The sequence below is a fragment of the Seriola aureovittata genome, chromosome 19, assembly GCF_021018895.1.
Source record: "Seriola aureovittata isolate HTS-2021-v1 ecotype China chromosome 19, ASM2101889v1, whole genome shotgun sequence".
In the NCBI taxonomy this organism is placed as follows: domain Eukaryota; kingdom Metazoa; phylum Chordata; class Actinopteri; order Carangiformes; family Carangidae; genus Seriola; species Seriola aureovittata.
The window spans coordinates 12,286,662-12,308,153 of NC_079382.1; the positions used below are offsets into that span (position 1 = coordinate 12,286,662).

Here is a 21,492-nt window from a genome sequence, read left to right on the forward strand (position 1 = left end):
ACATGTGGCGGTGACACATATGCCTCCACAGACACACTTTTTGTCAGCTAGTGCCACAAAACAGAAAATCAGAATTCATGTTGTCAGGGAGAAACTCATAAAACTGTTAATTACTGCAACATCAGTGCAACATCATAAGGAAGAAAGGCTAACACACACACCCACCCACAAACACACACACACACACACACACACACACACACACACACACACACACACACACACACACACACACTGTGGTTCTAGGTTGAGACAGGTCTTTGGGGAACACTTTGAACACATCTCTGGGTTAGTCATCAGTTCTTAGCTTTCATGTCTGTGATGAGGACAAAGCTTTGAAGTAGGGCGCAACACACACACAGAATACACACACACACAGACACGTACACACAGGTATGTATTCACACCTGTAGTATACTATATATACACACCACTAAGAGCCAAGCCTAACAAAATAAGAGCATTAAACTGAGTGATTTAGGGATTTCTAATTTCTAATAATGCTGGTGTTGCCAAGGGCAAGTAATTGAAACAGCTAAAAGCAGTGTCATTTTAAGGGTGGTGGCCACTCTGTAGCCTTGTTAGACAGGAACTAGATCACAAAACCAAAATGAAGGCTCCACACCCCCTAAGCAGAGGAACGAAAGGACAAATATGTGGGAGTTAAAAGAGATACCAAGGGAAAGCGTGTGTGAAAACCGAGAGACCAAACATCAAAAACAAAGAAAAAGGATGTATGAAAGTGAGAGAAAACACACAAACAGGAGGGTGAAAAGACCAAAATACGGCATGACAATGCTCCAGTGATCAGGAGAGGAGAAAAAAGGGGGGGAGGAGGAGTAGAAAGGGAGAAGGAGGAGGAGTAAAGATGGAGTGGATGTGTTGCTTCTTGTCCTGGGCTCTGGCAATGTGCTGTTGATAGTCAGCTTGGACCCTGGCCCAGATTCCTCTTTACCCTGACTGGAAAAACAGAGCACACCTGACACAAGTATGCACCACAAGGAAGGAAAGTGTGCGTGTGTGTGTGCGTGTGTGTGTGTGTGTGTGTGTGTGCGCGCGCTTGTGTGCGCATGTGTGTGACAAGGCTGAGCGGGAGAATAAGACACAAGGAAGCGAGTCTTGAATGAAAGAGGGCAAGAAGCTACAAACCGCTGACTTACAGCCGTGTTGTTTGCTACGACCTGAATCACACTTGCTTCACGCTCATCTTCTCTAACAGCCATGCCCCTTTGGGAGCCGCAACACATTCCTTCATCATGAATCCATCTAAGACAGCTCACTGTAATGTGTAATCATCTTATTCATGCGTTTTTTTATTGGGCATTTATGCCAACACACACACACAAACACACAGCACGAAAGCCACAGAAAAGTGAATAATTAGGCTACAATGGGTGAGTAAATCAGCTTTGCTTTGGAATATGTGGGCACCATGACCCCCGCCGTCACCTGACCTGAACCACAGACCCTCAACCCCCCACCCCACCCCGCCGGCACAGGCTTAGGGGAAGTGACATCACAAGTTGACGGTAAAACGTCCCTAAAATTCCTCAAGAAATGTTCCCAAGCTCACAGGCCAGCAAGATCACTGTAAACAAGTACACAGACACAGATAAACACACAAAGACACAAATAAAGGCACATACTTTCACTGTGTAGTGTACAAACATAGACATGCATGAAGACAGCAGACCAGAAACACACCGACACATACACAAGATCACACACACACCCACCAGGTTCTTTAGAGGTTAGCCAAAGGACCAGACAGCAGTTAGTGCAACTCTAAACTAGTAATCAGTGGCATGGTTTGGGAGTGTGTGGTTGAGTAAAACCAGACAGACAGACAGACAATAGTTTGGGACCAAACCCACTCCTCGATGCAAAAAAAAAAAAAAAAAAAAAAAAAAACAACAAGAAAAAAAAACGCAACATTCTCTCTCAACCATCGTGTTTATTTCCAGCATGCAAAAACAGCATATACGTTTATGAATTTGCACGTTGTAATTTTGTGGCGCAGAGAAAACGAGAGGGAAAACTGAGGGATGAGGGTTGTTTTTCTTTTTCAGAGTAGTGAGCTTTGGCTAAATATATATGAAACCATTCCCATCTTTTGTTGTGTTTTTTTTCTGTATTCCCCAAACTGGTGTGGCGAGGGGCAAAAAGGTGACAAGAAAAAAAAGAGAAGGATCTTTTTTTTCTGTGGGATGTTAACACACATTAAGCCAAGTACATACATTTTTTCAGCTGTTTGCCGATGAATTGTGTTATGACATGAAACACTTTCATAAATCAATCAAGATAAAAGATCTTTAGGGTGCAGCCACTGAGGCGATTCATAATATGGTGAAAAGCAAATTAGATGAGATTAGCCTGACCTCACGGAGCTGCATACCTTTAACTGAACACATTAATAAAATGTGTGTGTGTGTCTGTGTTTGTGTGTGTGCTCCCACATGCCGTTAGACAGGCAAACAGCGCTGTGTGCCCTGTCAGCCCAATGTCAGATTAATCTTTATCAAGCATTTTTGTGCTTGTGCGTCAGAAAAAGTCAACTTGACGAATTTAAACAAAGATGGCTGACTGATTATCCCCAGCATCTTGTAATTTGTGTAGATGGTGATCTGAAATGCACTCGATAGACACAAAGAAAAGTGAATCATCAGAGAAGCTGGGCAGCAGTTTTACATGCTGATTGACCATTAGCTAAACCCCTCCCCACATGCCTAACGCAGTGCGCATGATTTTGTAGTGAGACCTATGTAGCTCTTAAAGAGTCTGAGGGGTGGTCTTTTCATTTACCCTTTCAAAAACTAAAAATACAATAGCAACAGTGTTTTGCACTGGTCTGATGTGAGTTGCAACCATTAGCACTTGATGGACATGTCCAGCCATGTCCATCTAATTAGCCTCATACCTACAGTAACAACCCAGTGTTACCAACTCGAGGATATTTTTAACTACCTGGCTTAACAAAATTACTTTGTTGGGTTACAGGTTAAAAAACACCTTATCATGACTAACACATCCACTGTGTAATATTCCTCCACTGTGTGGAAGCTGCTCTTTGATGCTGCTAATGTTAGCGACTCTATTGCGATTTTTATTGGACTTTTACACTCCAGCGTTACACAAGATAACATTACAGCTCAGCAGCCAAACAGGAATGTGTTAGAACAAAATGACTCTGTTTGTTCATTATTTCTTATCCGACTGGTATTACTATTTCTAAATCTACACCGCAATGCAAGACCTATGATACTTCTTTGTTTCCATGTCTTATTCATGGATAATCAGCTGGTGAAGAAGCTGACCTTCTTTAGCTTTAGCCTCGGTCTTTTAGTTTTAAATCATGTATGTAGCCAGATGCAGTTAAAGGATTCATGTTGAAAACATGAAAAAGTCAGCCCACAACTGCGTTTTCAACCAACTCATGGGACAAACGTTAGCTGAATTACCTAGTTAGCCCCGGGTGATAGGCTGGCCTGCAATGAGAATCCTGCTTTTGCCTAGTTCAGTCTGAAATTAAGGACCAACCCAATAAGGCCAAAGTCACAATGTCACAAATTACACTGAATTTCAAGTGGTACATCCAAGAATGAAAAGCTTGACAGGTGTAACAACAGCAACTTGGTGGGGCAGGGTTTAGTCAGCTGATATGCCCTAACAGCTGACAAAAGCATATAAAATCAGATAAAAAAAAATACAAAAACAATGCTGACACAGGTTTTCTCCCTCAGGATGTTGGGTGTTTTTGCTGCAGTGACCTCTACCGACTCAGGTGTGTATTCAGCATACAGGGGCCAGCTGAGAATTAAAACCAAACCAAACCAAACACCACAGCCAGCCAGGTAGCATTACGCAACAAAAACACAACCAACCATTGCATTTAGCTGCTCATCTGCAGACCAAACATCACAGAAAATCACACCATTTAGCACTTCATATTTTTTTTTTACAAAATTGCCAAAAAGACAAGTTGTAAATATAACTACTCTGAAGCATCTGCTCAGGAGCACAGTTGCTGATCTGGGTGCTGTGTGCGCTCCGTCTCAGGACAGCCCGTCTGTTGCTTTGTTCCATTCACATCCACACAATAGCAGGAACAAAACAGCACTTTGTCGCCTACTGCTAAGACCATTAGGCCGCCAAGAGCTGAGGACGCAAGTGTAGCGTGTGTAACTCAATCAATCTAATCTCTGTTGCTTGTCTGTCTGAAATACCAACACCAACCAACCCCCTCCTCCCCTGTTTCACATGAACGCTGTAGCAAAACAAATGGGTTAAGTGCTTCACAGCTTGTAACTACTCTTCCTCCAGTGTACTCTTTTTACAATTTGGTCTATGAACCTAAACCAGGCCTGGATCAAATACTAGGAGTGCACCAGTGGGGAACTGTCAGGGACTTCTAGGCCTTCAGAGAAAGCCAAACATATCAGCATTTTAAATATTATATTTTCTCTCTTTCATTTAATAATTACTCTCTTCTAATTCTAATGTTTTTATTCTAATGTTAATTCTACCCTAATTTTTCTATCGAGTTTGCTTCAGAAATGAAAGGGTTACTGTCCTAAAATCAAGAAAGAGTTATCACTGATTAGGACTTCATAACCGGGACAGAAGGCCTGAAGGCCCCATAGGGCGTTGTGTTGTTTGGAAAGTGGCAGAAAAATTAACCAGTCTCATTTTGTAGTGCGTGGGAACAAAAATCAATTCCCCTAAGCCTTCCCAAAGGCTCAAGGAAGCCTCTGAGCTATCATAACGGGGTTTACCTTTTCTGTCCCGGGGTTTAAGATAGCAGATCAGTGACTTCAGTCAGTCAGACAGCAGTCACAGCACAGATGGCAAAATGATAGGACTGTCTGCAATGGGCTTCACATGACAACATTCACAACTTGGAAGAATTTTATGAAAAACCCTTTTGATCGGTGGACCCCTACGCACAACAGGAATATAAATACTTTAGGAAAGAACGGACAATCGGACTTCACGGCTGCTTCAAAGCTACTACACTGTTTCGCCTATTGGTTTACCAGCTAATTAGCTAGTGTCAATCCAGAGAGTCAACAGTAACACAGAAGACACATAACTTCACTTAAATTATTTTTCTACTGTACATGTCCAAGAACTTTGTCACTTGCCGTACTGTCTGATCTGGCAACTGCAACTAAAAATTTTGCAAATACTTTTACACCAATGTCTGCACCAAAACAGCCAGATCTGGTCTGATATTTCCTAAATCTTCTTAGGACTTTGATCCTCTTGTGCCCCTCTGGCTTACCATGGAGCTCAGTGGTGAGATGTTTTGGGGAAACACAGCTCTGAAGTCCACACACATTCCTGGACACACACAGCCAAAGTCTGTCTGAATAACAGCAGCTCCTGGGAGCTGACCCTGGATCAGACTGCCCTAGTCACTGGGCAGTAAGATACAAACTTTAGTGTTTGCAATTTGAAACAAGTACATACAATAAAGGCACATGCACATTGTACATGCACACCACTCAGAAACTGTTCTCCTAGCATGCCTAAAGGACAGCAGGACACACCACCAGGGCCGTCTTTGTTATCAAACACTCCATGTGTGTTTCTGTCTGATCCAGGGGATTGTTCATGCATGCATGCGTGTGTGTGTGTGTGTGTGTGTGTGTGTGTGTGTGTGTGCGTGTGCGTACCTTCCTGCTTAAAAAAAGCCTTTATGTCCCCTCATCTTAAAGTGTTCACTCCACAACACATACTGTACATATACTTTGTGTTGCATACAGACATACACTTCTCCTGCGCGCACAGGCATGCATGCACACACACACACACACACACACAAACACAGTGTCTGTCACACACAAACGTTAGCAGCTGCAACAGATGGTGGAGCCAGGCGGCGAGACAGTGTGTTTCGAACAAGCGCATCTGCTTTTTCACTTTCCAGCTCTTTTTTTTTTCCTCTCCAGCCCCATCTCTGACACAAAGATGCATACACACACACTTTCACACACTACACGTGCACACACACATGCATGCTCACATTCTCTCTATTATATGAGAACACAGTGACGGTGACAAACACAGACTGTTCACACAGAGGTGACATCCAGACAGTGAAGGAGCCTGTAACTACACAATCACAAACACACACACACACACTCTTTCCATCTGCCCCTCGATCCCTATCAAACACACACACACACGCACACACATGCATTTTTTCAGAGATCCAGGGATTCAGATTAAGGGGGAAGCTCCATGCAAATGTTAAACAAAATTCAGAAATTGATAAATGTAGTGAGAGTAGGCTTCCACATCTTACGTTTGTTGTATGTGGTTAGGAAAAACAGGATGTTAACATAGTCGCTGGGTTTAGTAATGTAATGTGATGACTGCTACTATCAGCCAGTTTGACATCAGGCCATATTTAAATATTGCATTTATTTAGGATTGCTCTGAAAAGATCCACTATATCTAACCACTGGCAGATGATAATTTTCCTTGCACCATCCAATGCAATAAGATGCATCTGGCCACATTTTATTGTCTGCCTGAGCGTTGAGCACAGTGGGGTTCAAACATACAAAGAGCAGGAGACATGGGAGCATGCGCAGACGACTGCCACGCCAGACAAAATCCCTAAAAATCTACAAATCTGCTGCGATTAGAGAGAGTGCATGCTATGAATTTTGGAGTATTAGCAACCAAATAAACTCCATTTGCTTGGCATAAAATGGGGGAAAAAAATCTAAAAAATAAAAAGGACATAATTTTCCAGCATCACATTATTCATAGTGAATGTCACACTGCACAGGTGTGGACTTTGTCAACCCTAAAACCAAAGAAACCACAGAAAAATCATAGAAATATGTGCTCACAGGCTGGAGCGCTGTGCCACAGTTGACAGTAATAGATAGCGAATGCCCAGTGTTTCAGGCTGGCATAGCCATCTAAACAGTGTCACTAGAACATGAAGAGGGGGAGGATCAAAGAGGGATACAGCTTAACACTGACCAGAGACTGGTTTTCCAAACCAACAATGACGCTGCTCTGCCGAGTCATCCTGCGGCGGTGAAATCTGGGGATTGATGTCATCGAGGCAGGGAAAGTTGGAGATATGACTGAGAGGAAAAGTGGGAGGTGTTTGTATATGTGTGTGTATATGTGTGTGAATGTAGGTCCTCTAATTGCATACAAAGCTGGGTGATTCCCAGCATCCGAATGAGAAAATAAAGGCTTTAGATAAGCGAGGACAATGAGAACAGAGCAGAAAGGAAAGAGGAGATGGCTCTTATCATGTTGGTACAGTTGGTCAGGAGAAGGGGGGGGGGGGCTGATAGTAGTGGCTCTCCACATCAACAACAGAAACACGATGGGACCATCGACCATCAGCCACTGCGCCTGTCCCAGCCAAACCACGGTGCTGCTCACATTTTCCACCCCCCCACCCCCACCCCCCGCCCCCTTCTGCTCCTGGGAACCACACTCACATAACCATACACACAAATACAATTCCACACACACATGCTCAATCATCAAAAAGCCACTGAGTGTTTTCTCACAGCTGAACCCTCAGGCACCGACACTAACAGGGACTTCAACAGCACGGAGTTTACAAGCCTATGAAAGCAGCAACACTTTGGGTTTGCTACTGTTTACATCCGGCTGTACCCAACAGACATAATGGTTGCGAGGAAAGGAAAATTCACACATTTTAAACTTGACATCAAATGGAAATTTTCTCTGCTTGATGCTTCCTTAGGATCACATACACACTTCCGCACAAAGTAACCTTAAAAACGTGTGTATACACTTAAACCCATATGTGGGCCACATCATGGAAACAGTTTTGAGGTGAGCAGAGGGAGAGGGGTCTGTCCTGTTGCTAGCAGTGATTGACAACTCATCCGCAGCACCTGGAAGGTGCCTAAGGTGGAGTGTGGGAGAGTTGGGCAGGTCGCAGCACGCTCTCTGCTCTGTTGTTGTGTACCGGGCTGCCAGAGAGCATAGCTCTTACACAACTCCACAGATCCTCCGACAAAGGCTTCTCTGCCAGTCTGAATACACTCACCACACACAACATACTGCTTACAGTCACATACCATTTCAATAACTGGCTTCCTATAAACTCAGATTTATATTCTGTTTATATTAATGGGGACTGTTTTAAAACATTTAACATCTTCACATTTGGGAAGCTGGAACCACCAAATGTTTGGCATTTTTGCTTTTTGATTATCAAAACTATTGTCGATTATTTTTCTGTAGATTAACTGATTAATCGACTATGGTCTGAAGCATATCTCCTAACATGCAAAACCACATATTAAAAGGATAGAATTAGGGTTTGGGATTATATAAAGTATGACAAATCTATAATAATAAGATTTGATTTGTAATTTGTGCTCTCTCTCATCAATTAGACATCCTCATTTTGCATCACAAGTTGATATTGTCACTTCATCATAAATGCATTTAAATTTAAGAAAAGAGAAAGAGATCACGGCCTTATGGCTCTTTTCCATTTGCAGAATAACAAGAGAACCACAAGTTGAGTTTGAAGGAATTCTGTGCATTTCTTCACTTAACCTGCTGCAACAATACCAACAATAACCGCTGCTGCCTATGTTTTCTCCCTCACTCTCCTCCTGAGCTACAGCATGAACACTTGACCAAAATTACAGGTATGTTTGCCCCACATAGCAATCAAATGGCCTTTAGACTCAAATGACCACTGGCTACACAAACAATAGCCACTTTTCCTTTTACATGCAGGCTTCCATTATGCAGTAAACACCTATTATATTCTTACCATGCTGACCTTAGACAAAACATGCCTTTGGGACCTTGCATTGGCATTTCAGAAACTTTCCTTTTGTTTTCAAATATGACTGCAGGATGCAAAGTGACAAGAAATGGCACCGGATCTACGGAAATAATCACAAACAGATATTGGATATTCAACCACTCTTCCCTGGGTCTCCACTCTGAAACATGCCAGACCATAAGGTGATGAGGAGCATGGATGAAGGATACTGCTCTGACTTTTGGTCTTTTCAATTCTCCACCAGGGTTTTTAAAACTGCTGTGTACTCCCAAGCCACTTGCTCTGGCACCATATAATTTACACAGCATGCCTTTGAGCTTATAAAGACAGCCAGATGTGTGTGTGTGTGTGTGTGTGTGTGTGTGTGTGTGTGTGTGTGTGTGTGTGTGTATGGCCTACGCCTCCTGCAGCTATGCTATATTTGCCTTTACAGAATTCTCCCCCTTTTTTTTTTTTTTTTTTTTTTACTGTAGCTGTGTTAGTCCAGGGTGCATGTCCAAACCCATCTTTTACATACTCTCACACAAACATGTGTGCACAGTTCGTGTGCACGCACGGTGTGAGGGGAGGACAAACAGCTCAGCAACACAGTGATCATGTCATCATCACCAGGTTAAAGGAGAGGCAGGCTCATACACAAACACACCATGTCATCCAAATGTGTTTAACGGCATCATGTAGAACTGTAATTACTTTGGAGATGAATGCATGTGCAGCTCTAATTCACAACCTCCCTTTTGACCTGGATGACTCCAAGCATTTTCCACAAGATGGCTCAGTACAAGAACACACTTTACGAGCTGTTTTCAGTGTAAAAATGTCATCTCTAGGTGCAATAACAGAGTAGGACCTAGATATTACAGCTGTTGACTTCACATGGCATGTACCTATTGGACTCCTAGAAAGAGGCCCAAACTGCATCCTTGAGGGGCCCTACAGAGGGAGTCCACGATGGACCTCAAACAAGTGCATATATGAAATATAATATTACTATTCCCTGATTAACTCTAGAGACTTTCCACGCTGCTCTGATTAGAGGTTTCACTCTTTCTACTACAATCCAGCAACGTACAGGTTAATGAGATCTCCAAATCACACCCAACACTTGCCCGCATCTTATCAAATGTAGAGGAGGATTTGGGGCTCTGCCTGTATTTTAATTTATGTTTATGTGCTGGAGGAGGTGGAGGAGGAGGAGGAGGAGGAGGAGGAGGAGGAGGAGGGTGGGTTTGGCATAAAAATATTTGGGATCTCCTGCCCTACGTGGCCAAAGCCATTTGGCCTACATTTTACATTTTAAGCTCTGTTCATTCAGACTTTAAAAGTGTTGTTCTCTGCTTATTACAAGAATGCCTGTGGGTTGGAAACAATCAAGCGCAGAAGAAAACTCTCCTGGGAGAGATTTTTTTTTTTTTTTTTTTTTTTTTTAGCAAGACAACTCACCCTTGATCCTGCGCTACATGCCGTTTTCTGCTCCAGAGAAACGTCTTTGCTCGACGGCGTTGAACCTCAAAGCAAACAGATATTCCTCATATGGTCTTTGAAATACCTTTAAAATCCTGTGTGGGAAACAAAAATCTCGAGAGTTTCTTGAATCATTTGAGCGCAACTTTTAGAATTAAAAAAAAAAAGTCGCAAATGCAGTCGCAAAGTCAGTCCTGAGTTGGTCCTGAAGCTGCTTCGGCGTCAAGTTTTTGTCTGTTTTTTCAGAGTTTTTCAGGAGCAGAAAAGGCAGAAAAAAAAACAGCCACGAAACGTCTCCAACTTGGCCGTGGACAACAACGACGTGGTCTTCTTCTCTCGCTGGGACTCTTGGTATGTTTATAGTAGTGGTCCCTCTAGTCCAATGGAGGCGTTCACGACAGGGGGAGAGAGGAGCATATGATGCATTCACAAGCTGCAGAAAACATTGGAATCACGAGTTACGCGTTCAACGTCCAAACAAGGAAGTAGAAAAGGATTGTAAAACATAAAAAATATTACAAGTTATGTTTAATTCTTTTCTATTCTAACTTACTTTTTTTGTGAATGACCAAAAAATGATTCACATAAAACACGTTAAAAAGTAGATTATTTATTAAACTGGTCATATAGCGTACTTACTAGAATGAGGAGGTACACTACTTGTAGGCTACCTATTTTACTTGAGTGTAATCATTATATCTCACTTAATACTTCTGTTCTACTACATTTCAAGGGAAAAATGCAATTTATATACATAACATATGACAATAGAAGTGTGATGTGTTTACACATTAGTATACAAAGTAGTTTGAATTTAAGCTTCACTTCCACAGTGCAGCTACAACATTAAAATTAAATGTTCCCACATTAGATGCCACTCCTGTGAATGAGAAATTTTACATTGTAGAATTACTGCTTTAGCTTAAGTAACTTTATCTTCCACCACTGCTGGTCACTGCTGGTAGACATACACAACCTGTGACAAGGGGTTGCAAGTAGACAACTAGTTATCTCAAGGCCGGGACAAATGGCAGATATGATGTGCATCTTTTGGGTGAATTGTTTTTTCCTTTTATGTCATATGAAAATAACTTCATATGGCATGATTGTCAAAAGAAAGCAAGTTAAAAAAAAAAAAAAAAAAAAAAAAGTGACTTGGTACATATTTTCGCGAAATTTTCTGAAATCAAAATAGAGCTCAGAGGTCGCAGCCTCGGCGGGGGCCGTGAAGGCAGCAGTAGGTCCAGATGCCTCTGGAGGGCCGTCCCCTCTGCTCTGACATCAGACCGGAGGAATCTGAGGAATGCCGGGCTCCTGGGAGAAGTCCTCCTCGTTTAATGGTTTTCCAGGGGCCACAGAGGTGACTAAACGTCGAACAAAGAAGCTCCCCTCACATATTTATGTCCCCCCTTGTTGCCTTTTGGCCGTGGATGAATTACAGCGTCTGTGGGGCAATTTATTTGCATAACCTACATTTTTACAACATGTAGGCTTTGGGCTATACATTTGGCCATTATTTCACACAATATATAGTATAAACCTACTGTATTTTAATATGAGAGCTAATATATGAGCTTGTCCCAAAGCATATTATGAATGAAAGTATTTATTACTTTTAAAAATGTGCTTAAAATAAAGTGTTCTATTAAATGTTAACCTACATTAGAAGGATGTGTGATAGTTTGTCTGATTAAGAAAAGTGCTAATTGACCAGTGACTCTACTAGTAGTAGAAGTCAGTGCCTTAGCCAGGAATTTAAACATAACAAATGTCTATATTCCCCAACTTCTACCTGAGGAACCACAAAATAATGATATTTTTCATTTTTTTTAACATTGATTTCATTTATTTAGTTAATTAGCTGTGTGGTGAATAGTGAATCACTACAGTTTATCAAAATGTTATCATTTTTATTGCCAGTTAATTTGTAATGTTTGTATGAGAATGTCAGCTTCTCCTCCGTGTTTCAAAGCATTCCCAGAGAAAACGCCATGAAAAGACATGCGACTGTGTCCTCAGTGGTGGTTTTGTCCGTGTAGTAGCAGTAGTTTAGCACTATATTATTATCTGTTATTAACATTTTGTATCTATGTTGCTTTTTATGTTCCATTCCACCACCTAAAAACATATACAAACTGTACACATATTTTATCTCATTTAAGAAGTTGCTGCTGCAATAAACTGTCACACACTTGCTGTCATGCTGTCATGTGCCTTGTGAATAAAGTCCATAGTGATCTCATTATACATTTTTAAATATCACAGCAAGTTATTAATCACTGCATCCTACAAGGACACCACAAAAAGCTTTAATGGTACCACAGGAGAGTAAAAAGCACAAGAAGGGGGGAATTATCTGAAGAGCCTTTACAGGTTCATTAAAAAAGGTATGTTATAGCAATCTCCTGGAGATGAGTGTGGGCTCAATGAGAGTAAAAACAAAGAGCAATATATCACAACAAATGCAGAAGATTGTTCTGATCCTGTTGGAAAATGTGAAAATTACATAATTATTCATTCATTCATTCATTCATTTACGGTTGATTCACATTATAACTTGAATGTAAAAGAGGAAACATAAAGTGAAAAAGAAGAACAATTCTACTCTCAGCAGAGGCTGATTTATTTGTGACCAAACTGCAGCCTCTTGTGGCTAACATGCAACTTACAACAGCAGCAATAGTTATTACAAGGTAGCTCTTAAAAACATGTGTTTACAGAGTACTTAGAGGTTAAAACACACATACATACACACACACACACACACACACACACACACACACACAATGTTTTCATGCTATCAGCTGCTACTGTGTCTCTGTTCACATCTTAAAATCTCCAGTTGAAAATCTCATAAACTCTGGGTGTTTGTTGTCGAAAGACAATTCTGGGAAATCCCTAAATGAGGATGAACTGGGTCAGCCAAGTTAAAGTAAAATGGATCCAACAAAAAAGGAAATTACAACACACTCCAACAATATATAACCCCTGGAATTAATTAAACAAGAATAATTGTACACAAGCAAAGATTTTTCTAACATGCATTTAAAACAGCACCATGTGTCTCAGCTATCAACTATGACCAGTGGTTGGGAGTCACATCCAAGGGAAACAATAAGCTTTTTATTTTCTATTTTAGGATTTTGGAGAAAGGCCTAGGACTGTGCTTCCTGAGATGTCCTGTGGGAGATGCTGTAGGAGTGTAATACACTGGCATTGCTGGTATGAGACTTTCCAGAGTGAATTATTCTTTGCTTCACTGACATTAAGGTTGGTTTCATGTTCCCATTAGGATTCAAGCGGTTCTCACTCATGCTTGAGAAATTCATAAACTGAGAGAGTGTCCGGTTCGGTGACATTATGGTCGCAGTCCTTTGCAGGGGATGTCAGACTGTGATTGTGTGAAGACCCATAAACACAGTCAGTACCTGTTTCTCATGGTTTAATTTGCTTTCTTATTGCCAAAGGTAATAAAATTATTCATTGTATTGTTTTGCAGGATGTTTCAGTTAATGCGCACTTGTGGGCAGTCAGGGATTTTGTCTATCCGGTTTCCTCAAGTTTTGTGTTTTGCTTTGTCTTTTCTTAACAGTTTATGCCTGTACTGTTAGTCTACAGCTGGTAGACTGTGGAATGTAAAGCTTGATAAATCAAATTTCACTGCTTTGTGTTTTAAACACCACACACGTTTATATAAACCTGTCATGACTGAGACTAACAGAGAGGGGCCCAAACCTCACACAATTTTCCAGATAAACTTTTCAGAAAGCAGCCCGTAAGCATTATTTCACTTTTAGAAACTACAGTAGGCTCGCAAAGGATCTAAAACCATGTAATTTAAGTATGATAATGAAGGCAGCTATGCTGGGAAAAAGCTCTTAAAATATGTCATAACGAATAAAAAAGTTAAACCACAAATGATGTTCTTCTTAGCCAGTGGCCTTGTTCCAAGAATTGTTCCATCAGTGGATGTGGTCCATTACATTTAGTGTAATCTTTTTCATAGATTTAAGTCACATGTGGAACATTATGTGATAACACTGAGAAAGGAGTAAGAGAAGCTACTGTTTGTGTCGAGGTCCGAAGGAAAAGGGAGTTTCCATCTGTATGCTTGAGTATTTATTAACAAAGAAACATCTGCAACACTAAACCTTCGGCTTCTGACTTGGACAGAGGTTATTTTTGCATCCTGTCCTAGTTTTTTTCAATTTAAAAAAATTCTTTAAAAAAAATTGTAACGGCTTCACATAAAACCTTGTGGACAGTTTGATGAGGAAAGACATTAAACATGGCAGGTGAAATGTGTTGTGAGTGAAGGGTAACGTCTCGCAGAAATACCGATGTCAGCATGTACTGCTAATAACACCCTTGTTCGTTGTTGGAACGAAAGTATGAAAGTACTCACATGGTTCAAATTATGGGGGGGGGGATTGATGGGGTCAGACCCCCCTGATTAAGACACTTTCTACAATATGGAACCTTTAAGTTGCTAATGCAGAATCAAAGAAAATCAAACAATATCAAGACTGTAGAGCAAGAGCTGTATACCAGACGGGGTTCTCTGTTCTTTTGTACAACATCTTGAAATTGCTCAATGAAAAAAAAGTCAATTTGTGGAGCAGGTGTATTTTTGCAGTGGCTGTCGATATTCACTCTGCTGTGCGCCACCTACTTTATTTTTTGTCAGATGTAAGTTGGCTTGTCAATTCAGTTCAATTCATATCAGATGTGAGTGTGAATAATGATTAACTGACCTAAACTCACGTGACCATCTTGGCCTTTCAGAACGGCGCTCTGCTTAATGCATCAATAAACTGAAGGAGCAGTCTCCAGCATGGGACACTAACACGTCAGCAGGTGATTTCACTGATGGGCACCTTCTTTGTCATCAGCTGTTTAAGTGTTTTGTTTGAACATCTGTCCTTCACTCAGAAAGCTGCATCACCAACCATCACAAAGCAGGTTAAGTGCCCTGAGGCCTCAAACCTCCAGAGAGCCCACTGTGTGTCGATTGCTTGTCTAAATTTGATTAATCGCATAATCATACAGTAAAGCTAAGCCTTCCATTATTCCTGTACCAGATGTTGTGGTCCTGTGTTAAAAATCTAGTTTTAGACCTATATTAGAGGCCTAAACTTCATCTCTGCACCTGGGTCCTTCAACAGGTTTAATATAGCTCCAGCTGCAGCGGAGTAAAAAACAAATACACATTTCCTACAAGATCTAGAAAACAGAATGAAACACGTGACCAAATTACATTATATATCAAAAGCAACAACCAATGCACACCCATGGTACATGTAGGTTCTTGCATGCAATGAATTCCGTGTTTCTTGGGTCTGTCCTCGTCTACCCCCATCACATAAAGCATAAAATGCTGTCTCAATAGCAACATGTCAATCACCACCTGAAGCACTTATTTGTTCAACTTAGTTTCAAAGTGCTTTACAATCAAGAGAGAGAAATGATAAAGAATTTGTGAATGTGAGTAATGTAAAACAGTACATTTTCGAGTAAGGTAAAATATGTAAAGGTTTTTGGGGTGTCTTCCAGTCCCACTAAAAACTGCTATTCGGTTTGGGACTAAGACCCTATAGAATAGATAAATAGTAACAGTAATACCTGCAAAGTGTTTGCTTGGTGAGTGTTGAAGCAGGGTCCATGGGTTTGCCTGAGGCGTTCTCATGTCTGGCTTAAAGCCAGAGCACCTCTTCTCTGAAGCTCATGTTTTGAGATTTGACGGTTTGAAAAAAGTTTATCCTGGGACACAAAAATGCGTGGGTGTTCTGTTAAAATATGTTGAACCAATGGTAGGCTTTGAATGCCCTAAGATATGATCAGGAATGGATTCTGTCTACTATCTGAGGCCACGGCCACAGTAAATAGATACTTTTGAAGACATACGCTCTCTTTTTGTTTTGATCTTTTATCCACTTCAAGTCAGCGTCTCCCACACACAAAAACTCACCTATTCAAAAATGCTTTTCCAAGGTGATAACTGTAAAAACACCCACCTCACACTACAGAACCACTGGAGAAAATGGCACTTTTGAAAAAATCTGACATTTAACAACCTTTCGCAGCATGTAAACATGCCTCCTCCCTTTCTTCACATGAATCTGTTCTCTCTTCCTCCTACAACATAAGGGAGGAATGCAACTCATACAGTATTTGCCAATTGGGACATTCCTCCTCACTCTGGCAGCATTTTGAAGCGACGTCAACCTATTCATGATGCACACTTGCATAACCTGACACTGAGCTTGTCATGGATTGCTCTGGATAATGAGAAAAGCTCCAGGTACGTCACATAATGTCTTTAATTGTTTTTTTTTAAAAGGTTACAGATACAGTTAAGTCCAATTTTCTAATCTATTCCAATCTATTGTAGGACTAACAGCCTCACTCTCACTATGACTCGGCTTAGATGCAGCAAGAAGGAAACCGAGGACATTGCAAATAGAAGATGCTGGATAGTGACTAAACAGTGAAAAGGTGGAATGGCATTTGTGTGATTCATTTATTATATAAGTCACACACACCAAATATTTCTGACCGTAATGCAACAAAACTAGAAAAAAGTGACACCATCTTTTCTTTTCTGTTCCCGCATACAGTTTGACAAAACAGTAGCGTAGCAGCGATGGTGGTCATTTTACAGCCCCGTCATATATCAGGCAGTGACCACATGCTGCCTGCCTTCAGTTAGGACTCTTGAGGTCCAGCAAGAGGTTCAGCTTTTTGCTAACACTGTTGCCAAGCAATTAACAATTAATAAACAAAAAAAGTTTTTTAATTAATTAGTTAATTAATTAGTTTTGTCTTTTTGGTAACTTCTAAAAATGTCATGAGTCACACCCTATGATCTCTAAGGAGCTACAGTCGTATTTGGACTCTTCTTCTGTGGGCCTGTAGAGTAGAACAACCCCATTTACAGGAACCAAAGACGGGGCAGGTTGATCTAAGCTACTCTGGAGCCCTTTCCGAGTGTCCACTATCCTAAACCCTGAGCATTAACTATCATTGTTCAACGGTTAAATCAACAATCCCATGAAAAGACTAAAACCTGTGTACCCAAAGCATGATACAGCTTATTCCCCAGTGCCATTGTTGTCCAAAAGTGTAAGAGCACGCACGGTCTCAAAAAGCTTAATGAGGACAACACTTTGTAATATTAGATATTACCGGGGCAGAAGAAATTCAAAGACATTGGGTCACGAGTAGGCTACTTAATGCACTTCACTACTTCACTGACCAAGGAAACTGCATAACAGAGTCAAGCACAGTCTACAATACTGCCAACTAGCAGAAAGTGTTCAAATAAGGAGGCAAAATATCTGTGAGCGAGCCCTCCATCACGTGGCAATTTCATCCAGACAGCGCCCACAACATCTTCCTGGGAATAGTACACCTGAACCGGACCTGGAAGTGTCTTTATCTCCTTCAAGATTAATTAAAAACTTGGAAGATTTGTACTGGTGGCAGATGCTGATCAGTCTTTAGGTCGTGGGCAGTAGAACAGACGAGGTGGGAGGATTCACAGAGGATCCTATGGGATACATAATCAGAGAGGACCTCATGGCACAGACCTTAATTCATGTCCTGCAGGAGAAAGCATTACCTAATTGGACAGCATCCCATTGGATGCCATCAGGGTGCAATAAATCAGCTGAATAATTACTGTTGGTTCAGGTTGTGCAAAAGTCGAAAGCTCTGGTTCAAGATGTTTTTTTTCAAATGCATTGCAGCTGGATGGTACTTCATTTGAAATGATAAATAATTCCTTACAATATGGCATTTTATTACATGTTTACACTTGCATAGTGCTTTAACGCACCTTCCTGATGACACATTACGAACTTGAGATTGGGAAACACTGCCAAACATGAAATACATAAAATGGTTAAAATGTTGACCCAGAAATGAGTATCAAGCGTTATTACACCAAATAACGACATATTTAATTTTTTATATGTTATAGGGGCTGAGCATAAACAAATAGACACTCAGTTGCTAATCTAATAGGTAAGTCTAATTAAAACTAATGCGGCCTGATACAACAGCCCTACAATAAATCTTACCTTTATCAAGGTTATAACATTCCTATTCATTTTACTGACCAGAAAGTCATTCACAGACAAAGAAATATATTGGGACGTTACATATGTTTGGAGTCAAGTAGACCTCAGAGAGAAACTGTTATAAAAGTTAAATAAAAGCATATACAACACATGAATGTCCATTCTATTTAACCATATTAAAATATGGTATATAAAAGCCAGGAGTATCATAGTGATAAACCAATGTTAAATATGTTTTTTGCCTTGTTAAAGAAAGTTAATTTAAAAAATAGCAGCCAGTAGTGCTAGAAATAATGTAATTACCGCCTTTTTTGCACTATCTATATTCACAGTATGTGAATGCAAAGAAGCTAACTAAAGTAACTAACTAAAGGCAAAGTAGCACCAAACACTGTATCGTGTTGTATCGTATCATAGATAGTGGGAATTTACTCATCAAAATATTGATCTCAGGTTGTCAATACCAATATTATCACATTTCAACAATTTAAATGATGTGTGTGAAAACACTTCATGTATCTGAACACTGCATCTTAGTCAAGTTCTGGCACAATATTTGCCTTGTTTGTGCATTAAGACTTATTGGAAACAAATCAGATTGCCATCTGCATCTGCAAAGGAAAGATCTGGAAAAAATAACTGGTTGAGAAAATATCTGTCTCCTCTTTTCATATATATGTAAAATGTCTGCAGATTGATGTGATGATAACACTTGTATAAATGGCAGCTGGTTAAATGGCAGAGTCTTTATTAGGCAATGATTCACACCCTGCACAGCCTTGCCTGGGGGTTGCATTATTATTAAGCGGAGGAAGTTCAACACCATCAACAGGAAAATGAGTTCCACTCCAGTGCTGTTGAAATGCATCATCTCCATTTGTTTTTAAACCTTTTTTAATCCATTGAAGAGGTGGCTTAGCGTGCATGTTCTTCTTGTTTTTAATATTCATATCCAAGAATGACTCAAATTCATAAGCAGGAGCTGTGCAGAGCAAAAACACCACCTGGAGAGGAAGGCCACATGGAGGTTAAGTGGGTTAAATCTTATGGGGGTTGTGGCTCTTGCCTCTGGGAGAGATAAGAGAAAATGACTCCCACTTCAGTTACCCATATTCAGGTTTTAAACCTTATTTATTATTAGCGTCTTTTATGTACTACAGTGCCATTGTACTCTAAGGTATGTGGTGTTCTTCGTGTAAATATAAAGTTGAAATCTCTCTAGACATTTCAGGTTATTCATGCAAAACAAAAATTACAAAAGATCACAGAAATACCATTAAATATATAATAAAATGCATGACACTAAAATATCACAGAAGTTAAATAAGTCTGTGAATCACCTGAAATGAGCAGGACAGTGGCCTAAGACACGGCACAGTGAAGGGCTGTTCTCAAGTGTAAATCAGAGGAATAACAGTGTAGTGAGGAAACGCAGTTGTATCTAGGGAAGGGTGGAGGAGCATTGGAGCTTTTATTTATGTCTGCGTGTGCAACATGATGTCACCTAAAGATAAAGGGTTGACTATAAACATCAGTCCTTTATGAGCACCTTTGCTTTCATATAAAAAACTGGATACACGATGGCAGTCCGCAGAAACAGTTAATGTTTTCTGTGAATATGTGAGTTATGATACATGACAGTTACTATACATGACAGATGTGATGTTGTGAACAAGGCGCCTTTTTATAAGTTCACCCAGCATAATAAATCTTTATGATCTGTTATATGAGTCTGTTGTCAGCTGTTTCTTGTTGCAGACCTTTAATATCAAAGATTTATGATCAAAGGAAATGTGGATGATCTGCTTTAATTCATGACTTTGAGATACTTAAAAGCAGCCTGACACGAGTGTGCAAGTATGATTTCTTTTTTATTAACATTATTATTGTTTTTTAGGGTTTGACCATAAAAAAAAGGAAAACATTTGACTTTGACCATGTTTAAATGACGTTGTTCAAAGGACGGAGGCAGTAAACTGAAAATAATCACAGCATGATTCATGATTTATATTTGCAACATTAACTCATACATCTTAATCAACAAATTGCTTGATCACTCTGCATGGTGATTGTGCTAGTTTGCACTTGTTTGCAGACGTGCAGGTAGCCGTCAGGTAGCTGATGCCATTTCCAGTGCTTCACATGCTTTTATTGTAAACTTTTTGTGTTATTTTTTCTGTGTTCACACTGAAATTTTAAAAGTAAAAAAAAACGTGAAACTTATTAATCAATGTCTCTTACAACAGGCACATGTGTTTTCCTCCTCCTTTTGTCCTGGAGTTAACCTCCAACCACCTATTCTGTGTTCGTCCTCGTATATCACTCCTTGATAAAATCAATACGGCTATAGAACAAGAAAGATGAATGTGTATATTATTGTCACTGAATAGGTGATTTTCTTTTCAACAGCACCTTTCCTTTTATGAAACACTGTGTTTGTGTGTGTGCGTGTGTGTGTGCGTGTGTGTGTGTGTGCGTGCGCGTGCGTGCGTGTGCGTATGTCTTCTCCATTTGAGGTGTAGTCATGACGTCCAACCAGTGAGTCAGGTCTTCCAAATGAAGTCTCCGCAATGGGATGCACACACATGCACATGCACACACACACACACACACACACACACACACACACACACACACACACACACACACACACACACACACACACACACACACACACACACACACACACACACACACACCTTGTAAACAAGAACCCCAGAAAATTATCCAATCAGTCAAATCAATTTGCACACTTCACCACAGCTCTTCCTCCTTTTGAATAGGATGCTGTTTTGAGCATTAAGATGTCATCGATTGACCTTTGAGGGATTTAAAACAGGAACTGACGAGTCCACAAATGAAGAGCAGATGTTTTGATGCATGTACGGTAATGTAAACAAGCACAGAGCACAGAAACATCCCAGTAATCTGTCATTATACTTAATTTTAAGATCGCACCCAAACCAGAGGAAGAAGCAGGAGGAGGGGAGTGGCAAGTTATCAACTACTTCACTAATGCTTCACCTATTGTTTGGTGACATGAGCAGCACCAGTGATTAAAAATGTGTGGGTGGTCTGTATACCTGCCATACACACAAACACACGAATACACCCTCCTCCCCATCCAGAAAGGAG

At 40.5% G+C, this 21,492-nt stretch overlaps 1 protein-coding gene across 1 annotated transcript in view; it reads right to left on the reverse strand.

Annotated features, from left to right (window-relative positions):
• Positions 1-10,708, reverse strand: part of LOC130187587 (tyrosine-protein phosphatase non-receptor type 14-like) — a 39,744-nt gene extending 29,036 nt beyond the window's left edge. The window contains exon 1 of the mRNA XM_056405311.1: positions 10,256-10,708. The gene's annotated coding sequence lies outside the window, so the exon portion shown is untranslated. The remainder of the gene's footprint in view (positions 1-10,255) is intronic.
• Positions 10,709-21,492: the final 10,784 nt, after the last annotated feature.